A 21,846-nucleotide genomic window follows, 5' to 3' on the forward strand; every position below is an offset into this window, starting at 1 on the left:
GGGGGGTGCGGAGAAGCTCGCAGCTGCTTCACTGTGGGCCTGGCCGATGGGCAGCGGCGGCGAGGGCGCTGGGTCTCTGCAGGTCGGAGCCCGCGACCGGTCCCCGGGCCCCCCCAGTCACCCGCCAGCCTCAGGCCGGAGGGCCTGGAGGGCCCTGGGATCGACGGCCGCGCTGCGTTTCTCACCTCGCTCTCTGCCGGAACTGAGTATTCAGACTTAATAAAAAATCACTTGTTATGCTAAAAACCAGGAAAATGTTAGCAATACTCAAGAAAGACAAAAATAGAAACTGGCCCAGAGATGATCCAGATGTTGGAATTATCAGGAAATGATTGCTGATCTTGTTATTATTGTTATTTGTTCACCGACTTTAAAGACTTACACATATAATAAATGAACAGGTAGTTAATCTTGGCTGAGAAATAGAAACTGCAAAGAAAAAGTACCAAATGAAAATTCTAAAGCTGAAAAAGCAGTAGCTGAAATGAAAATTTTACTGGAAGTATTTAACAGTAGAAGAAACTAGTGAACTTGAAGGAAGAACAAAAGAAATTATATAATGTAAAATATGAAAAGAAAAACAAAAAGTGAAAAAGATGAGCAGACCCTTTGGGATTACCAAGCAGTATAATTTATATGTAATTGAATCCCAGAAAGAGCAGAGAAAGGCAATTTTTTTTTAAGTTGGAAAGTTTTCAAATTAAGTTAAAGATCTCAATTTACAAATCAAGTCCATTTCATAATTTTTTTTTGTTTGTTTGTTTGCTTGTTTGTTTAAGCATGAGAGAGAGTGAGCATAAGCATGGGGTGGGGCGGGGAGAAGTAGAGGGAGAGAGACCAGAGAGAGAATCTTAAGCAGGCTCTAGGCTCACTGTTGTGTCCAATGGGAGGTTGGATCTCAGGACCCTGCGATCATGACCAAAGTCTAAATCAAGAGTGGGGTGCTCAACCAGCTGAGATACCCAGTTACCTGTGTATTTAATAAAATGTGAGCAAGATAAATACAAAGAAAAGCACACAAGGAACATCATCAGACTTGCTGAAATTAAAAAAAAAAAAAGATAATATTCAAAGCAGAGAAAATTATCACATTACATGCCAGGAGCAAATGATACAGACGGTGGTTGACTTCTCCTCAGAAACAATGAAGGACAGAGGTAAATGGAACACTTCAAAGTGCTTAAAAACAAACACTGCCAGGACAGAGTTCTATATTTAGCAAAACGATCCATCAAAAACAAAGATTAAATAAGACATTTACAGAGAAACAAAAACTGAAGACATTTGTTGCCAGCAGATCTATTATGTAAAAAATGCCAGAGGAAATTCTTTTCTTCAGAGTGAAGAAAAATTGTGCTGGATGGTAACTTGGATCTATGTGAGGAAACAAATACACTGGAAAGGATAAATATTGAAGTAAATATAAAAGAGGAGGGTTTTTTCTTTTCTTTATTTTTCAAAAAAAAATCGCTATTTAAAGCAATAATCATTACCACTGTAATATGGGATTTATAATGTTTATAGGTAGAGTATGTATGATAATTATAGGACAAAGAATGATGGTACTGAATTAGACCATACTGTTAGAAGGTTTCTGCATTTTTACATGAAGTAATAAAATATTGTCCATGTAGATTGTCTTATGTTTAAGAGGTACATTGTAATTTTCAGTGAAATGAGTAAAAAATAATCCAAAGAGTTTAGGGCTAAGATACCAATAGAAGAATAAAAATAGAACATCTAAAATATTTGATTAACAAAAAGGAATATAACATAACACATAATATATAATATGACATAAAAATAACATTGTAAATCAGTAAGAAATACATTAAAACCCCAACAAATGAATGGACCAAGAAGCATAAGGAAATAATCCACAGCAAAAGAAAAGAAAGGGGTCAATAGAGGTGGGATAGAAACAATTTATGAAGGAAAAATTCAGAAGAAATTTTTTTTTTGGATTATTTATTTATTTATTTATTTGACAGAGAGAGATCACGAGTAGGCAGAGAGGCAGGCAGAGAGAGAGAGAGGAGGAAGCAGGCTCCCTGCTGAGCAGAGAGCCCGATGCGGGACTCGATCCCAGGACCCTGAGATCATGACCTGAGCCGAAGGCAGCGGCTTAACCCACTGAGCCACCCAGGCGCCCCAGAAGAAATTTTTGAAATTATTAAAAAGCAAAGTTGTGCTGTTATTTGAAAAGTTAGCTAGTAAGATTTCTTTAGGAAACAGTTTTTAATGAGCACTGGGAAACAAATGGAGGGTTTTGGAGAGGAGGTGAGTGAGGGTTTGGGTGAGCCTGGTGGTGGGTATTAAGGAGGGCACAGATTGCAAGGAGCACTGGGTGTGGTGCATAAACAATGGATTCTGGAACACTGAAAAAAATAAAATTTTAGAAAAATCAAGCAAGAGTGATGTCCGACATTGAATTATAATTTTTTCTTGACTTATGCTGCAATTATCCTCTCCTTTTTTCAGGCCTTTAATTAAGTCCATTATATTCAAGAATCTTACTACTAGCAATGTAATGGCTCCTTTTTCTTTCTAACATCCACTAATGTTGTAAGCTGATGCAAACCAGTGATCTATTCTGTGCCAAGCACTGTGTTATAGACTCCAAGTGTTTTATCTTTTACTCTAGATTCAGTCTCATTTCATGGCTAAAAAATATGGAGACTCAGGGAGATTATAAGACATAGCCCAAATCACACAGCTAGTAAGTGGTGAAGGAGTGAGCTGATCCTTGACTCTCTGACTTGAGTGATCATGGGTTATGTTGAAAGATGACGGGTGATTCGAGTATGAACCAAAATAGGATAAAAAAGAGAGTAGCTGGCTAAAGACTCAAGAGTTATGAATGGAAGCGAGTGTTAGACATCACTGGGGAGGATCACTGCATACAGTGGTTGTCTGAGTATCCAGGAAGTTGTCTGGATTACAAAAAGATTATGATTGACATGGGATATTGATAACTGAAAAAAAACCAAAAGGAGATAAAAAATTGAAGAAGTATAAGAATGTAATTTGTGTGCATTTATTTGATCATCATCATATAAAAATAATGCTGGAATTTGAGTGTAGAGAGTAATAAACTCCCAATATTCAGTTACCTTCTGTGTTTGGACAGAATGATTACATGAATAAAGCCCACATTGATCTTGCTTGTTCTTTATACTTTTTGATTTTCAACTTTTCTATCATAAACATGTATTATTTTTATAAGGAGAAAACATATTTCTAGAAGGAAGAAAAATTGAAAGCACCACCATTTTGACTGCTCCGGGAAGAAATATAAAAGAATAAACATAATTTCATCTGGCTTTAAAGAATATCTCTCATGGCAACTGCTTCTGAGAATCTGAGATCTTCTCTGAGGGAAACTGCTCATTAAACAATTTTCAATAATGTGGTAAGGAAATATAGCAGAGTTATTAAAGAGATGATGGCTCTCCCAGGGTACACATACCACAGGGGCCAGAACCACTCTTTAAATATATTTTCATTTGACTACTGCTCCTACAGACTGAGGCTGTATTACCATACCTAATTTTTAAAACTCTTTTTAATGGGGGTCATTCTTCTTGCCTTGAAACTGGCTCGTTTTATTACTTTGGAGTCTCTGTGGAGCCCAGTGATTTTACATTCTTTTGATACTTGCATACGGTTTGATTTTTGCTAAATCAAAGGATACAGTCTGCTTGTGATGGCTTTGGGGGACTTCTAACACCCCACCTGCTCAGTGGCTGTTGAAATTACCTAAAAGTGTATACTTGTTAATTGAACAAATTAGAGAAAAATTAAAAAAAAAAAAACACAAAGAACCTAGAAGAGGTCATGCATGGCAGTAAAATCACACTAAAGTAGAAATGTCTAATTACCATTATCTATCTATCATCTCTACCAATCATCTATCTATTATCTACATATTTATTTATCTATCTATCATCTATTTTGAGCCATTGGAATTGAAGATTTCAGGAATCTCAAGGTTCTTGAAATGAAGAAATATTATGGGCAGGGAGATGAGAGATAACCAGGCCATATAATTTTACTTATGGGCAGGTTATTCTTGCCTCATTAAGTACCTACATTGTCTATAATAACATTCTGCCTCAGCTTTACCCTGGCCAAAGGAGTCTGTATGGCTTAACTGAAAGACTGTCAAGTCAAGAAACAGACATATATGGGTTAAAATTCCCTTTCCATCTCCTCCAGGTGTGTAACTGAGGGCAAGGTATTCAGTCTCCCTCAGATCAGTTTCTTTACCTGTAAACTTAAGATGATTGAGCAAAGAGTCTTCTCTATGACAAGCACTGTGCTATGTATGAAACTCATGTGTTTTGTCTTTTAATCTGAATATACCCCCAGTTGATGAATGAAAAACTAGTGAGGCTTATTGGTGTGTTATGGGGGTTAAATGAGAGAAGGCTAATAAAGTACAAGGCATAATGTTTAATATCTCATAGATACTCAATAAAGATTTGGTCAATCCTCCAATGTCCTTTGACAAGGGTAGTGCACACCAAGAGAACTAACTTGAATTTTAATTAATGACTTTAATTTCTTAAGCAACTATTTATTTTCTGCCTATAAAGATGTGTTCCTTCTCTCCCTGGCAAATTTCTATCCTGTATTTCGATTCATGATTTACCTATCACATGGGTCTTATATATTCACTCTGCGAACAATGATTTCTCCTTCCTTCAAATTTTCGTATCTCAGAATTTATGCCCAATGGTCTGGTTTCATGTATCATTCAACTGGAAATTTGGTCTATCTTGTAAACTTTGGATTCCATTACTTATAACCTAATATTATAATTTACTATGTAAAGATCCCAGGCAAAATATTAAGCATCTCTGTGTCCTAGTTTGTCCTCCCAAATAGGGAGGGACTTAAATGTACTTTGAGGACTATGGTAGGAACAAAATTAAATAACATACATGAAAGCACCAAATGCATATATGCATACAACTAGAATATCCACAAGTACTAGTTCCTGTCCTCAATTGTCCCAAAACTTTAATATTTTGAAGCATGGACCATTTGCTTTTTGTTTATATCTATCACATGTTCATTATATCTATCATATGTTTTTTGTTGCTCTGGACATATTGAACTACATGCAGTTTCCTACATGTGCCATGTTTTCTAAGATCTGTTTTTTGAATTTTTTGATCTAACTGGCTCCTATTCATCCTTCAAAACTTAGCTCAGGCATCACATCCTCCTCAAAGTCCCTTGAGCTCCTTTAGGCTGGGGTTTCTCTCCGCTCTCAAGGCACTATGTGTTTCTATTAATGTCCTAATGATACTTTATTACTTACATGCATATTTTCCTCCTTTAGTGGACAAAAACCTCTTGGAAGGTGATTTTGTCCTTTTATCCTTGCAAGACGGTTCAGGCCATGAAACAGGGGTGATCAGTGAGTAATTGTAGAGAAAGACTCTCAGGAAATGAGTGCTGCCATTGGGTATGGCCTCATGTCCCACCTTGGAGATGTCTGATTGCCAATGAATATGTTCAGCATTATTACCCATTATGCTACCAGCATTTTCTGTGATCCTTTTCTTTGCCAGTCTCTGCTGTGTCTCAGACACTCAGATAGGGCAAAAGGCATATGAACAGTTGGCTCAATGGTCAGCCATCAAGATGACCTTTGGAAATCAACCACAAGGGATAGTTGCCTTTTTGGGCCACTAGTTTATGTAACTTACAAGTGTTGTAATGGTTCAAATATTACTTATTTGTATGCATGCAGTGGCTGATCTATAAAACATATGGTATTTTGAAATATTGATCTCTTCAGTGCCAGCAAGTAAGAGATATTAGTGTAGCCTGGGATTCCATTTGTAACCGTGGGATTAGAGTCAGAGAAGTGGAAAATTGGAATAGACCAAAATTCATGTGAAGTGGCAAGTACAGCTGGCAGTGGTGCTAAAGAAAGAGAATAACAAATAAGGGAAGCATTATTTTAAAAGCCGACTCAACCATCAAGTGGGAAAGAAGCAGTCAAATGAATAGGCTTTCACTGCCTTAGCTTCCTGTGCCTCCAGGTTGGTTTTGCACACTTAAATTCAGCACAACAGCTGGAGAAGGCAAAAACCAAATTATTTGGAAGCAGGAAAAGGTGGCATCCCTATGGGTTTCTGTCACATCTGTCAAACAAGTCAGTGGGAAGCTAAATTCCAAAAGAAGTCAGTTGTCTTGAGGAAAGATTGGAGAAACAATAGCACATTTTCCTAATGCTTGAAATTATACCCGAACTGGACCCTTCCAAGTTTTTTTCCATGTCACTTGTGCTCTGAAGTCTTTCTGAACCCATACTGTCATGTCCTCCTTCAGAACTGATACTTTCCTTTCATCATTAAACTCAAAGATTCTTTAATAATGCCCCGGATTTTTGACTTCATATGTTTATCTGTTGTGTCTGCTTTGGGCAGGGACCAGAATTTACTTGACCTTGTACATCTACAGACCCAGTACCTAGCCCATTTTTGGTGCATAGGAGGTGCTCCCTAATACTTTTTGATTGGCTGGTAGAATGCATCTAGAAGGGTTTTAGAAATATTTTGTTCAGGGCACCTGGATGGCTCAGTGGGTTGGGCCTCTGCCTTTGGCTCGGGTCGTGGTCTCGGAGTCCTGGGATCAAGCCCCATGTCAGGCTCTCTGTTCAGCAGGGAGCCTGCTTACCCCCTTCTCTCTGCCTGCCTCTCTGCCTACTTGTGATCTCTCTCTCTGTCAAATAAATAAATAATTTAAAAAAAAAGAAATATTTTGTTCATATTCTATCCACCTGACTTTTAAGGAATCTTTCGTTTTTAAGATTTTATTTATTTATTTGAGAGAAAGAGAGAGAGAGCACACAAATGGAGAGGGGAAGAGGCAGACGAAGAGGAAGAAGCAGTCTCCATCCTCAGCAGGAAGCCTGATGTGTGGCTCAATCCCAGGACTTCAGAATTAAGTTGAAGGCATACACTCAACCGACTGAGCCACTCATGCATCCTGACATTTAAGGAATTTTTATTCAAAAAGGTATTCCCCCTCTTAGATGGCACTGACTCTTTTTTGATTGTAAGGAAAAATATTAAACTCTAATCTTTTTCTCTTTAAGAGAATGGAGGCGTACTAGATAAAACAGGAAAAGAAATTGACTGAAAAGAGATACTTTAGGTAATATATGTAAAATTAAAGAATGGTCCCTTGCTAGCAATTCTAATCTCTTTGGTACTTCTTTCTCTAGTAGCCTCTTATAGGTTATGGTCTACCATGTTCCTGAAATCAAGTCGCACAGTATCATCTGGAAGATTCTAAAGAAAGATTTTATAGCAGGCAGGGACAGTAATATTCAGAGACTATTTCATTTACTCTTCTACATTTCTTAGTCACTTTTATTTGAGAGAACCATGTGGCTACTGCTGGTCAATGAGCTCTTGGGAGGTGCTATGTCTCCCTTCCACCCTGAGGCAGTGAAAAGTCCATGCCAATTTATACCTTTCTCTCTCTCTGTTATACCAACTGAGGAGGAGGCATATCTCAGATGATGTTCCAAAAGATAGTGAAACCTTCCTCAGCCTGGTCCGTGAATGACTATGTGTAATAGGACCCCTATCAACCCATGGAGGACATATACCATAAGGGATAATGAACTTCTGTGATAAGTAACTGCACTTTTGGTGTTGTTTTCCATGCCCTTATAACCTACCCTCTCCTGACTAAACCCATCACTTACGCATTTTCAGTAATTCCCTTTTGCATCTAATTTGAGCTATCCTTTACTCTGTCAATCTAATCTTGTCATTCCAATTCTTATATTCTATAATATTGTGGATTTCTTATTTTTTAAATATTATTTTTAAATATTATTTGTTATCTTTAGGGACTTGCAGGTAGTTGTTTTTGCTTGGCTAGCAATTTCACAGTGCTCTCAGAATACTCATATTGGGGATACATGTTTGAATGGGAGGTTCATAAGAGAAATGAAGATTTTCAAAACAAATTCTCATGATTTGAAGGAGGCTTCATGATACAAAGAGATAACTTTTCATATAATGTCATTTTGATTAAGCAGAATTATCACATACCTAGTATTTGCCTAACACTGGGTTTGCTAGATGTCATAGTGGGGTCTGGGAGTGGAAGAATAAAGGACTCTAAATCATGGTTTCTGTTTTCTAAAAAGTATAAGCTTTACTGTTTTGAGGGTGAAAAATGTGCCATTGAAACATTAATGCAACAAAACAGGAATATATTGAGTAATTTTTTCATTGAGGCCCAAACAAATAGAAAAAAGTAAATCTTCTTTTTTTTTCATGAGAAAGACCTTTATTAAACATTTTGAAAAAGAGTCAAAGAGAGTAAAAGGAACTGTAACAAACAGGAAATATCCATTACCAAAATAACAACCTTACACCAGACATTCATATATTTGTCTCCTCCCTATTCATGAGCCTCTTCAATTACCATGTAATGGGCAAAGAGAGAAGAACAGAAATTTTCTTTTCCTTTGTGTGTGTGTGTGTGTTTCCATTTTATTGTATCTTATTTCTTTTCAGTGAACCTACTTCAGAGTGATCAAAGTTTACCATCTTTTCTTGCTTTTACCAACATGGTGATATCTAAGGCAACTGTTCTTAAAGACATCTTTTTCTCTGCTGAGCAAGAAATTTATGTGAGTCATGGTAAGAGGGAATTTCTCAGAGGGACTGTAGCTGGAACTTGGCATTGAAAGATATGATACAAAGAATGGGGTAGGAAAAACATTCAAGGCTTTGAAAAGAAAGTTTATAGTGGAAGAAATATGGAAACAACCAGCTAGATAGACCCAGGGACAAATCTTAGAAAGCAGTAGATGTGGTCCTGGGTTTTGTGGGTCTTCTTACTCTTCAGTCAGAACTATGACTCTTTACTAGTTACTTTTTTCAATCACTTAAACTTGTGCATACCCTATTGCCAATTTTTTAGTTTTATTACAGTGATTAAAATGTGGGGACATTTCCAGTTTTACTAAGATAACCTGGATTTCAGTCATTTCTGTATTCATACAAATGCTCAGACTCATCTCCTAGACAATCTGTTTTTATCATCATCTATCCTTTTTTCTTTCCCCATTGCTCTTCCTCTGGCTCTTAACACAGGATAGACATGCAGGCTGAGGTGTAGCAAAAAAAAAAAAAAAAAAATCTCTATAAGAATCACTCATAGTCTGGATAGAACTCTCTCAGGATGTTTATCCTCTCATGTCTTTATTCAACTCTGTTCATTCCACAAGTGGTTCTGAGTGTCAGAGATTGTGCTAGTTATTAAGGATATAAAGAACAAAGCATTCTCTGCTCTCAGGGCACTAATAATGTTAGAAGGGAAACAGACTTATAAAACTCTTTAACACAGTGGGATAATTATGTTAGATTTATGACTGAGAAACAGTAGAAGACAGCTCATGAGAGATGAAGTTCAAAACTGGCTAGAATTTCATATGTCAACTGATCTCTGTTTTTTTACTTTCCTGACTTGGCTTCAAATGAAATGTTTTCTTTTTGGTTAATCTGATCTTGTTACCTAAAAATGGACTCAACATCTGTCACTAGGCATGTCTAAAACAGCCACACACCACAATGAAACAGGAATTGAGGTGCTATGACTCCCCCAAAAGAAGAACAAAGTGATATAAAAAGAGAAAAAAAACCAGCAAATATCTAGTACTTTTCAGTCTATCTGAAAAGAATTCTAGAAAGTCATAGAGTAGACTAGAATGTAAAGTAGACATATTCTGAGGGAAAGAGTAAGTATGTGGGCAGGTGTGACAAATTCTTCCTTCTCCCTCTTCAGATAAAATCTACCCCCTTCTCTCTATCCTGTTTTGTGTCCCAGGCAAATGAATTCAATGGGCTAGCCCAGCCCAACTCTCTTGCCCTGTGACTTCCACAATCCAAAGATGGCAGGTGGAAATAGAGAGAGACTGGGTTGTTTATTCCCTTTGTTTCTTCTTTTCTGTGTTGATATGGCAGTGACTGTGTTATTCTCCAGAAGATCAGAGCTTGTGATCTGTGATCCTTTCCTACAGCTATAGTTATTGTGACAGTATTATAGCTATAACTCTCACCAGGGTCTGGAACCTGTTCTCTCTTCTTGCCCTCTCAGGCTAAGGGGTAGGATAGCTATCTGCTGTTGCTGGTCTTGGTGTACTTCACCATTCCTGGTTGGCAGCCTTTAACTTCATTCAGATCATTTAAGTGTAGAAACGACTACTGTGCTTGAGTGGAGTCTGTCTCTTGTTGGGACTCCTAATGCATGATGGGACCTAGCTGCTGGTATTGAATTAAGATACAACTGATGGCACAGCCCAACATTTGGAGACTACAGAAACAGATGATGGGTAACTACTCAGTTGGGTAGAGTCCACATAGCCTTGTGGACATATTAAAAGGTAGCCCAGGAGCATACATCACATATTCATAACCAAGTCAGGCAAGGCTGATGGCAAAAAAAAAAAAAAAAAAATCAGGGCCATTACATTGGAAAATTTGGTGATCACTAGTCACATTGCATTTCAAGTAACAATATTTTCATTGGAGTTAAGAACCACTTTTAGTCTTAGGGTACAGCTTGGTGAGGTAAAGTGAGCTATCCTTCATAGAGGTACTGAGTTTCTGAGAAAGTAGCCTTTGTAGGATTGCTGATTAGAGAGTGTCTCTGGAGTTACAAACATCACAGTTGATAGGAATGATGCTATTTTTATTTCAGGGAATTATTTAAACTTTTCAAGTCCCAGTTTCCTCATCTATAGACTGGGGATAATTGTATCTACCCCTGTGTATGGGCTAATCTTGCAGCAGTCCATGGGGGTCATAGACTTGGCACAGATGTGGTGAAAGATTTCTCAGTGCAGTAGCTGGTCCATTATGTAATGTACCCTGTAGTTAGAGGTTTATGAGGTGCATTCTCTTGCCTGCATCCTCTTGTGGCAGAAGATTTTTAGAAATGATACACAAACAACCAATGTGCCAAAAGAGACATAAAAAATACCTTGAAATAAATGGAAATGGAAACACAGCATACCAAAACCTATGGGATGCTGCAAAAACAGTTCTAAGAGGATAGTTTATAGTGATAAATGCCTACATCAAGAAAAAGAAAGATCTTAAATAAACAACCGGATTTTGTACCTCAAGTGACTAAAAAGAGAAGAACAAACTAAGCCCAAAATTAACAGAAGGAAGAAAATAACAAATATCTGAGAAGAAATAAATAAAATAGAGACCAGAAAAAAATCAATATAAAAGGTCAATGAAACTAAGAGCTGTGTTTTTGAAAAGATAAGCAAAACCAACATACCATTAGCTAGGTTAAGAAAAAAAGAGAAGACTCCTATAAAGCCAGAAATGAGAGAAGAGACATTACAACTGATACCACAAAAATACAAAGCATCATAAGAGACTACTGTGAATAATTATATACCTATAAATTGAATAATGTAAATTAAATGAATAAATTTCTAGAAACATATAACCAACACAATTGAACGATAAAGAAATAGAAAATATGAATAGATCAATAAGGACATTGAATTAGTGATTGAAACCTCCTAATGAAGAAAAGGCCAGTACCAGATGGATTTATTGGCAAATTCTACCAAATATTTAAAGAAAAATTAGCACCACTCCTGAAACTCTTCCAAAAATTTGAGGCTGAGACAACACTCCTAATTTTACAAGACTAGTGTCCCTGATAACAAAATTATATAAAGACAATACAAGGAAAAAAAAAAAAACCTCACAGACCAACATCCATAATGAATGTAGATGCAAAAATTCTCAGCAAAATATTAGCAAATCTAATCCAACAGCACATTAAAAAGATCATATATATTGATCAAGTGGGATTTATCCCTGGAATGCAAAGGTGTTAAACATACACAAATCAATGTGTGATATAAAACATTAGTAACATGATAGATTAAAATAATATTATCATTTCAATAGATACAGTGAAAGCATTTGACCAAATAAAACATCTTTTCATAATTAAAATGTTCAACAAATTGGGTAGAGAAAGCACATATCTCAACACAATACAGGCTATATATGACAAACCCACAACTAACATTATATTCTAATGGTGAAAAGTTTAAAGTTTTCTTATAAGATCAAGAACAAGATAGGAATGTTCACTCTCATTACTCCTTTTCAACACAGTACCAGAAGTTCTGGTCAGAGCAACAAGGCAAGAAAATGAAAAACAAACAAAAAAAGGCTTCCAAATAAAAATGAAAGAAGAAAAATTTTTTGTTTACAGATAATACGATCTTACATACAGAAAACCCTAAAGACTCTACCAAAAAAAAACCCAAACCAAACCAAAACAAAAAAAAACTGTTAAGTTTGGTTAAGTTGCAGGATATAAAATCAATGTACAGAAATCAGTTGCATTTCTACACACTAACAAAACCTCTGAAAAAGAAATAAAGAAAACAATGAAAACTACAGTAAGTTTTGTTTGTTTAGTAACAAAAACAATAAAGTACTTAGAAATAAATTTAACCAAGATTAAAGATCTATACACTGAAAACTATAAGACTTTGATGAGAGAAATCAAAGAGGACCCAAACATTTGGAAAGCTATAACATGTTCATAGATTGAAAGACTTGATACTGTTAAAAATTTATACTGTCCAACGCTATTAATAGATTCAATGCAATTCCTATAAAAATTCCAATGGCACTTTTCAAAGAAATAGAAAGAAATAATTTTAAAATTTGTATGGAATCACAAAAGATCTTGAATAGCCAAAGCAATCCTGAGAAAGAAGAAATCTGGGGGTATCACACTTCATGTTTTCAACTATACTACAAAGCTGTAATAATCAAGACAGTATGTTACTGGCATGAAAAGAGACCCTTAGACCAATGGAACAGAATTAAGAGTCCAGAAATAAATGCTTGCATTTATATTCAACTAATATTTGACAAGGGAGTCAAGAATACTCAATAGAAAAGGAAAGTCTGTCCCTTCAGTTAAAAAAAAATGTTGGGAAAACTGCATAAACACATGCAGAAGAATGAAATTATACTCCTATCTTTTATCACTAAGAAAAAACAACTTAAATGGATGGAAGACTTAAACATAGCTGAAACTGTAAAACTCCTAAAATAAAACAGGAAAAAAAACTCTTTGATATTGGCCTTGCAAAGATTTTTTGGATGTACTACTAAAAGCACAAGCAATGAGAGCAAAAATTAATAAGTGGGACTACATTAAACTAAGAGGCTTCTGTGTAGCAAAATAAATAATAAAAAAATTAACAGGCAACATATGGAACGGAAGAAAATGTTTGCAAATTACATATTGGATAGGGGGTTAATATACAAAATATACAAATAACTCATGCAGTTTAATAGCAAAACCCCTAAATAATCTGACTTATTAAAAAACAGGCAAAGGAACTAAATAGACATTTTACCAAAGAAGATATACAAGTGATCAACAAGTACATGAAAATATGTTTGGCATGACATCACTAATTATCAAGGAAATGCAAATCTAAACCATAATGAGATACCATTTCACAACTGTTAGAATGGCTGTTACAAAAAGATAACTAACAAATGTTAACAGTGATATAGATAATAGAGGAGCCTCATGCACTATTGATGGGGATCTAAATTGGTGTAGCCATTATGGAAAATAGTATAAAGTTTCCTCAAAAAATTAAAAATAGAATATCATACAATTCAGCAATCCCCCATTTGGGTATATATCTTAAGGAAATGAAAATGGAATCTCAAGGAGATTATTTGCACCCTTGTGTTCACTGCAGCATCATTCAAAACAGCCAAGATATGGAAACAATCTAAGTGTCTGTCAACAGATGAATGAATAAAGATCTGATTTTTAATATATATATCTGATATATAATATATATTATATTATTACATGTATCATATATAATTATATATTACATACATATGATTATCCTTCTATCTATCTATGATGGAATATTATTTAGCCATGAGAAAGAAGGAAATCCTGCTATTTGTGACACCATGGATAGAACTTGAGAGCATTATGTTAAGTGACATAAGTTAGAGAAAGACAAATACTGAATGATATCACCTATAGGTAGAACCTAAAAAGGCAAACTCAGGAAGATGGGTAGAGTGGAAGTTACCAGGAGCTGGGGACCAGGTGGGGGAAATGGACAGATGTTGATCAAAGGGTAAACACTTTCAGTTATAAGAGAATAAATTCTGGGTATCTAATGTACAGTATGGGATTATGGTTAATAATACTATATTATATACTTGAAAGTTGGGAACAGAGTAGATCTTAAATGTTCTCACCACAAAAAGAAATGGTAATTATGCAACATGATGAAGATGATAGCTAATGTTATGGTAGTAATCATTATGTAAGTATATCAAATCAACATGTATACTTTATGTGTTATACGACAGTTATATCTTAATATAGCTGATAAAATAAAAGACATAGTATACAATCTCAAAAAGCAAAGCTAACCGTTAAGTTGTCTTGGTTCTGAGTGACCTGAACTAAGGAACACAGATATATAAAGTTCATCCTGAAGAAAGTGCAACATCCTTCTCAGAGTCTGGGGCTGAGTCAAGTGGCCACGACTGAAGGCAAAACATTGCAGTGGGGTACAGGGCAGTACCCCACTTGGTCAGTCATTATATTATGTGGATTATATTACAGGACCAAAACCAACCAATGAATCAACCAACCAAGAAAAGTCTGTGGTAGAAATCCCACATCTAGAAGTATTTAGCAACCCCAAAGTGCATAAACAAATTTAAAGAGGCAGATAGGTTTCCTTAGCGTTGCTCTAAATTCAGTCATGCCATCAGAGTCATTATACTCCATAGATTTCCATCAGAGTTCCCACGTTGTTTTCAGGATTCAGAGTTAGCTTGTTCTTGTATAAGAAATCTGGATGACAATCACATAATCTATTGAATAATTTATTCATAAAAGGAAGGACCTATGAGTTTTTGCATTTCTTTTAAGATTTTCTCCCTGCCCCAGAAAAATCAATGTTAATAAGATTACATTAAGAGTTACTTCTAGTGAAGGATTTTATTGGAAAGGTCATCTCATTAAGTACTCTAAGAGGCCTAAAGCACATTAGGGAGTAAATTTGTGTACCAAAGATATGAGTTACAACGTTATCTAAAACAAATAATATTACAATATTGTAACGAGAATGAAAAACTTCATTCCCCACATGTTATTAGGAGCCGTTCAGGATTTGAACATAAGTGAAGACAATCCAATTAAGCAAAGTATTGGTTTAGGGTTAGATGTTTGAAGCAATCCAAGGCTCCATCCAGACTTTTACTTTGGCTCTGACCAGAATCAGTGTCATGGCTTACTATCATTTGCAAATTTATGGGAAATAACAACACAGTATTACTTGCTTTTAAGACATAATGGTTATGTATTTGGGAAACTAGGGTAAATTTTTCAAGCACAAGCTTTGACTATATCCCTAAATTGATACATCAGTGAATTAATTTGTCGAACTTCGATAAGAAGTTGCAATGTGGAGTGTTGAGGTAAGACGGAAGGGGAATAGGTCTCCATAATGTATGATATGGATAGATCATAGATCTATGGTATCCACATATATCTCCATAATGTCTGTCAAATGTTTAGTCAAATAGGCAAATAGGGCCTGAAAATTCAGTTGGCTTAGGGTTTTGGGGGGTGTGTTTTTTATTTTTTACTTTTATTTTTATTTTTTTGCACTTGTACAATGTAGAAAGATCAGTCCAGCCAAAAGATCTGGCAGGTCCAGTTTTCTGTACTTTCAGTCTGTGTGTAGCCCTGTGAGGTTGGGGAGGGGAGAACCTGGAAAGAAAAGCTATGGCCCTTGTACGTAGAGCACAGTGAATCATGCTCTCAGTGTTTCATACTGGCATACTCTCTTCTTTATGTCCACCCAGACCTAACGCTGACACAAACTGACAATTTATTTTTGCTATTTTCCCCAAAGGAGTTAGTGGAATAAAGAGGAAATGAATTTTCATATTTTAACTGATTTTACTTATCTGATTCATTCATTATTTCTATAAGGATTTAGCAAGCCACTTCTATATTTCAGACCCCATTTTAGGCATTAGTCACACGAAGATAAGTAAGACATGATCCCTGATCTCAGAAAGCTTATAGTTGAGTGTGAAGGGTAGTGTCACGGAGCTAGGCAGAGTGGAAAGTAGAGAAGTTGCCAGTTCTTGCCAGGGAGGGATAAGGTGGCACTGAGGGTGTTCTAGGTGAAGGCAATAACTGAGTCAGGGCATAAAGATGGAGCTGTGGCAAAGCCTGGTAACTTCAGTAGCTATTAGTAGAAATTCAGCTTGGCCAAAGAAGGACCGAGGTTGGGAGTCTCTAATTCATATTAAAGGGGACTGGAAGAGATTATGCTGAGTGAATTAAGTCAAGCAGAGAGAGTCAATTATCATATGGTTTTGCTTATTTGTGGAGCATAAGGAATAACATGGAGGACAAGGGGAGATGGAGAGGAGAAGTGAGTTGGGGGAAATTGGAGGGAGAGACAAACCATGAGAGACTATGGACTCTGAGAAACAAATGGAGGGTTTTGGAGGAGAAGGGGGTAGGATGTTGGATGAGCCCATTGGTGGGTATTATGGAGGGCACGTATTGCATGGAGCACTGGTTGTGGTGCATAAAGAATGAATTCTGGAACACTGAAAAGAAATTTTAAAAATTAAGAATAAAAAAAGAATTTAGACTTCATTGTATAAACTCTAGAAAAAGATTTAAAGGTAAGATTAAAACATGGTCAGGATTACATGTTAGAAAGTTGCCCAAAGAGGGAAGAGATTTGATCACGTGTTTGCAATTGGAGAAGAGGGTACTAGAGAGGAAGATATTGCAAGAATAGTTATGGTTAACATTTACTGAGCCTTAATATGTGCAGGACATATATGGATTTTTTTAATTTAATTTTTACTATAATCCTGATGATATTTATTGGGAAACAGTTTTAAGAAACTAGACAGAAAGTAGCTGTCATCCATACAAATGAGAAAAGATGAATGTTTAGACCAACAATATGGCAGCAGGAATGAAATACAAGAGTGTACTGTGCATGTGAAATTCATGTGATTTGTTGGGGATTGGCTACTCTGTACAGCGTTCATGTTGCACTGTAGCTCCAGATCTTGGGACATAATAGGAGTTCAGAAGATGTTTGTTAAATTAACTAATTTCTGATCAAAAGGACTTTTTTTTTGGTGTGTGAGCTCTTACACAAACTACTTTATTCACCAGAAATCATATCCCTGAGGTTCACAATGGAGCTTGAGTATTTCCTTAAATGGCTAAATCTCTTATAATCATTGTTCTGACCTCTCTCAAGAGAATAAAGATGATTTAGGCCTGTTATCTCAGGTTTCCTGAGAGGAACCATTATCATTAATGGATAGCATCAAAGAAAGCTCCCTATACTCCCTTTACAGAATGAGGGAGATGATTTCTTTCCCAAGCTGGATCACAGCACTTCTGACAGCAAGAGAATTTTGGACTCTTCAGTTAGTTTTAGTTCATTTGTTAATTAGTTTTGTGGCTGCTGTCTACTACAAACACATCTTTTGTTAGTCTTTAGGCATTTTATTTTCACTAGGTAATTTAGAAATCTATTGAAGAATCTCATGACTACCCTGGATCCAGGGAGAAAAAGCTGAAACTTTGCTCATGACTCAAAACCAGGAACTTGCACACCTGTCTGCCACCATCCTCATCAGTCAATAGCTTTGTGATTCTCATTATTGGTTACCTGGGGCTGATGCAATCAATATGGGAGCCATTTTTCGGTTGGTATCCAACTTTCTGACCACATGCTTATGCAGGGAAAAAGACAGGGCGCTTTTGATTCAGAAAGACATCTTACCTTAGTTTTCAGAGGCTTCTTCCATTATAATAAAGGTTTTACTATACAAGAGAGTAATATGTACCATGTGAGGCAATCTACAGAAGTCATTTCATTTAATTTGCACAGTGGCTCTGAGGGCAAGGTATTCTGTAAGGAATTTGAGGAAAGGTAACAACAGCCTTACAGAGGTGATGAGATATGTCCATAGTCTCATGGCAAGAATTTAATTTGTTTGATTCCTGAGCTCATGTTCTTTCAGCTATGTTATTGGGTTTATCATATCATCATCATTGTCATCATCTTATTATTATGAAAAAGTGATACTAGTTGTAGGCAATTTGGAAAAAATCAGAAGAATAAACCCCACCCATAACTCATTGTAAACATTTCAGTTTATTTACTTAAGTTTTTCTTCTTCTCACCAGTTGTGTTTTTCTATTTTTACATGACTATGAATACACTGCATAGGTAATTTTGTATCACTTGGACATATTTTAAATCTTATTTTTGGAGAGAAAAAAGTATTTAAATGTTATGAAAGAGATTGAAAATAGGAAGGAACATAAGCTCACAGAAGTGGAGATACTTTGCAAATCCAAAAACACATCAATCATTGCAATTTATTTTGAAACACTTTTGCAGTCTTAAAGAAACAGCATCCTGTCACTGCCAATACTCAGATTTAGAAGACACCTGTACCATTATGCAGCCAGACCTTCTGAGTCTTAGTAAATTCCCATTAATTTTCCCCCTTTCCATGTTGGTCAAATATTATCATTTATGAGGTTATTATGACAGTTAGATCTCTTTCTCTAGATAAGGAAGTGGTCACTAAAAAGTGAAGTTGTGTGGACTGTATTTAGAACAAAATTAATAATGAAACCTTCTTAAACTCAACCAATAATGGAATTATGATAAAACTAGGAAAAAAAATGGATTCTAGTCCATGATGTAGAAACTCCTTCCAAACAATATTTTGAGATGGTTATCAGGAGTCAACTCTTCCCTGGTGACTGATTAATTTGAACCAAAAGGAAATAAATATTTTAAAAGATTTATTTATTATAATCTAATCCTCAGATTCATTGCCTCAATACATGAATCAGTGGTGTTTTTTTTTGTTGTTGTTGTTGTTGTTTTTGTTTTGTTTTGTTTTGTTTTGTTTTTGGCCAAGCAAGTTAGCATATGCTCTGAAAGCCAGCCTGGAGGAGCACAAAGATTTGAGCAAACATAAGTTCTAATGCCCTCTGCCATTGAACTACCTTTAGAGATGATGTTTCACCTGCCAAATTTTTGTTTTTGGATATAGAGCAGTGTGATGGTTTAGCAACCTAAGTTAACACACAAAGAATCAATCTATATTATACCCAACAAGAGTTAGCATAGCTGTAATTTAAACTATATAGGATTGATAACATTATCAATAACAGTATTGATAATACCCATGTTATCAAGTATGGAGTTGGTGAATTGCTTTGTCCAAAGCTATAAATGCAGCCTTGCTTGTCCAAATGGGGGTCAGTAATGCATGCTCAGCTGAGGAGGCAGAAATCACAGTTGATTGGTGAAGCCTAGTTAGTGACCAAGTTGTTGGCCAAATGTTGAAGAAGAGATTCTTATTTCCGGATTGAAAGTCAAGTGGCTCTACAACCAAATATGGGTCATGTATCATAAATAAAAATTATTGAGAGATTGTCACAACTTTGACAAGAATATGTATGTTCTGAGTGGCTGACTCTCACTTCCACGGGGTCATCTTAAATAATTCACAGTGTTGGCAACACAATATTAGATCCATCTCTAGCCAATGAGATGAATTTAGATAACTGAATAAGGCCCAGATACTTAGGTTGATAAGCTACTTAAGACAGGTAAATGACAAAGATTTTTTTTTTTTAAAGATTTTATTTATTTATTTGACAGACAGAGATCACAAGTAGGCAGAGAGGCAGGCAGAGAGAGAGAGAGAGAGATGGAAGCAGGCTTCCTGCGGAGCAGGGAGCCCGATGCGGGGCTCGATCCCAGGACCCTGAGATCATGATCCGAGCCGAAGGCAGCAGCCCAAACCACTGAGCCACCCAGGTGCCCCAATGACAAAGATTTTAAATAATATATGTGATAGGGACATGACTACAATAAAGCCACAATCACTATGGCCCAGGAAGTTACTTCAAATAACTTTAGAAAGGGCTTTGGTTCAGTTAATCGTTTTCTATTCACTTGGAGTAACGACTTTCCTGTCACTCTCCTCCACTCAACTATAGGCTATGTTTTTTTTTTTAAAGCTCAGATTTCAACTTGTTTTTGAGATAGCACAATAAAAACTCTTTGAAACTCTCGTGTTTCCTCCATGATAGATATTTTTCATTTAGCTCTTTAGATGACATGCTTTTGTGATGTATCTTTTTTGTCATTATTTACATCTCTTTTCCTTATTTTAAACTCTGTTCCTATATCTTATTTCTCTGGTTATAATCTTCCTGAGGGCAGAAATTAAAACCTGCATTTCCCCATCATGGCTGGTACAGAGTCCTATAGGCAGTACTTATTATAGGGATGGTGGTCAGATCGGTGAGAATCAACAGTCTTCTTTAAATAAAATTTTTGGTGGATTCTTCTCACTGCACTCCTATTTTCAGTATAACTCACTTGGAAGATTGTTGTTTTCTTTTCTGAAAAAGAGGGAGATCTACATGATTAGGTAGAAGATATGAGACCTGGAGTTAATGCTGTGACTTACAAGATTTTCTACTGTTTTAGTTGGGATGATGAATAACTTATGTGAAACCACTTTATAAACTATTATGGCCCTTTAGAAGTAATTGCTTTTATGCATTTAAAATTCTGGGATCCGACAATTGCTTTGTAGATTTTTTCCAATACCTTTAATATTTGTACAATATTATCTCTAAATTAATATTAATATATTTTGATCTTTTACATAAAGACATTCTGCATTGATCATAAAACAATGCTAGAGTTGAAAGCATAATGAATGCCACAAATACCACAGACTGGGGGCCTAAAAAACTGAAATGTGTTTCCTCATGTTCTGGAGGCTGGAAGTCCATGATCAAGGTGCCGGCAGAGTTGGATTCTTCTGGGGCCCCTCTCCTTGGCTTGCACAGAGCTACATCTTGCTGTGCTCTCACAACTACTTTTCTCTGTGTGCTCCTCCCTGGTGTCCCTTTCTTTCTTTATAAGGATAGTCTCCTGTACCAGGGTCCCAGCCTTGTGACCTCATATATCCTTAGTTTCCTCTGTAAAGGCCCTTTGTCCAAATATAATCACATTGGAGGTTAAAACTTCAACATATGAATTTTGGAGAAAGGGACACAAATCAGTCCATACCAGAGACTTTATTGGGTTTAACACAGTCCCCTTCATTTTGTAAATGAAGAAAATGATATCTGGGAAAAGGAAGTAACAGAACTGGGACAGACAGATGTAAACCTGGCTCCAATCATGCCCTCTCCCTCTGCCCCTCCCTGTACTTGTGCTCACTCTCTCTTTTTCACTCGATCTCAAATAAATTTTTTAAAAATCTAAAAAGTATATATAGAAAGATTCTTCACATACATATTTTCTAGTAACAAGACTACCTAGCTTTTGTCCTGACACAGACATTAACATTCAATTTGGGATGAGGTGAAAACATGTGTGAACTGCTGGCTGACCCCTGTCTGTCCTTACCCCCATTCACTGGAAGAAAACCATTGTCCTTTCATAGTCAGGCTGTTCTGCCCTCTACCCCCAACCCACACTGTTGCCACAGCCAAGGTGACCTTGGACACTGGTGTCTTCATTCTTCTCTTTACATGGAAAATGAAACTACAGAATACGCAGAAAAATATGGTAAAATAGGCCTAATTTTGAATAGAAACTGGGAGGGACTACTTGTTGCCCAGACATCTGTTTCTCTCTTCATAGTA

Source organism: Mustela nigripes, chromosome 3 (assembly GCF_022355385.1).
Source record: "Mustela nigripes isolate SB6536 chromosome 3, MUSNIG.SB6536, whole genome shotgun sequence".
Taxonomy (NCBI): Eukaryota; Metazoa; Chordata; class Mammalia; order Carnivora; family Mustelidae; genus Mustela; species Mustela nigripes.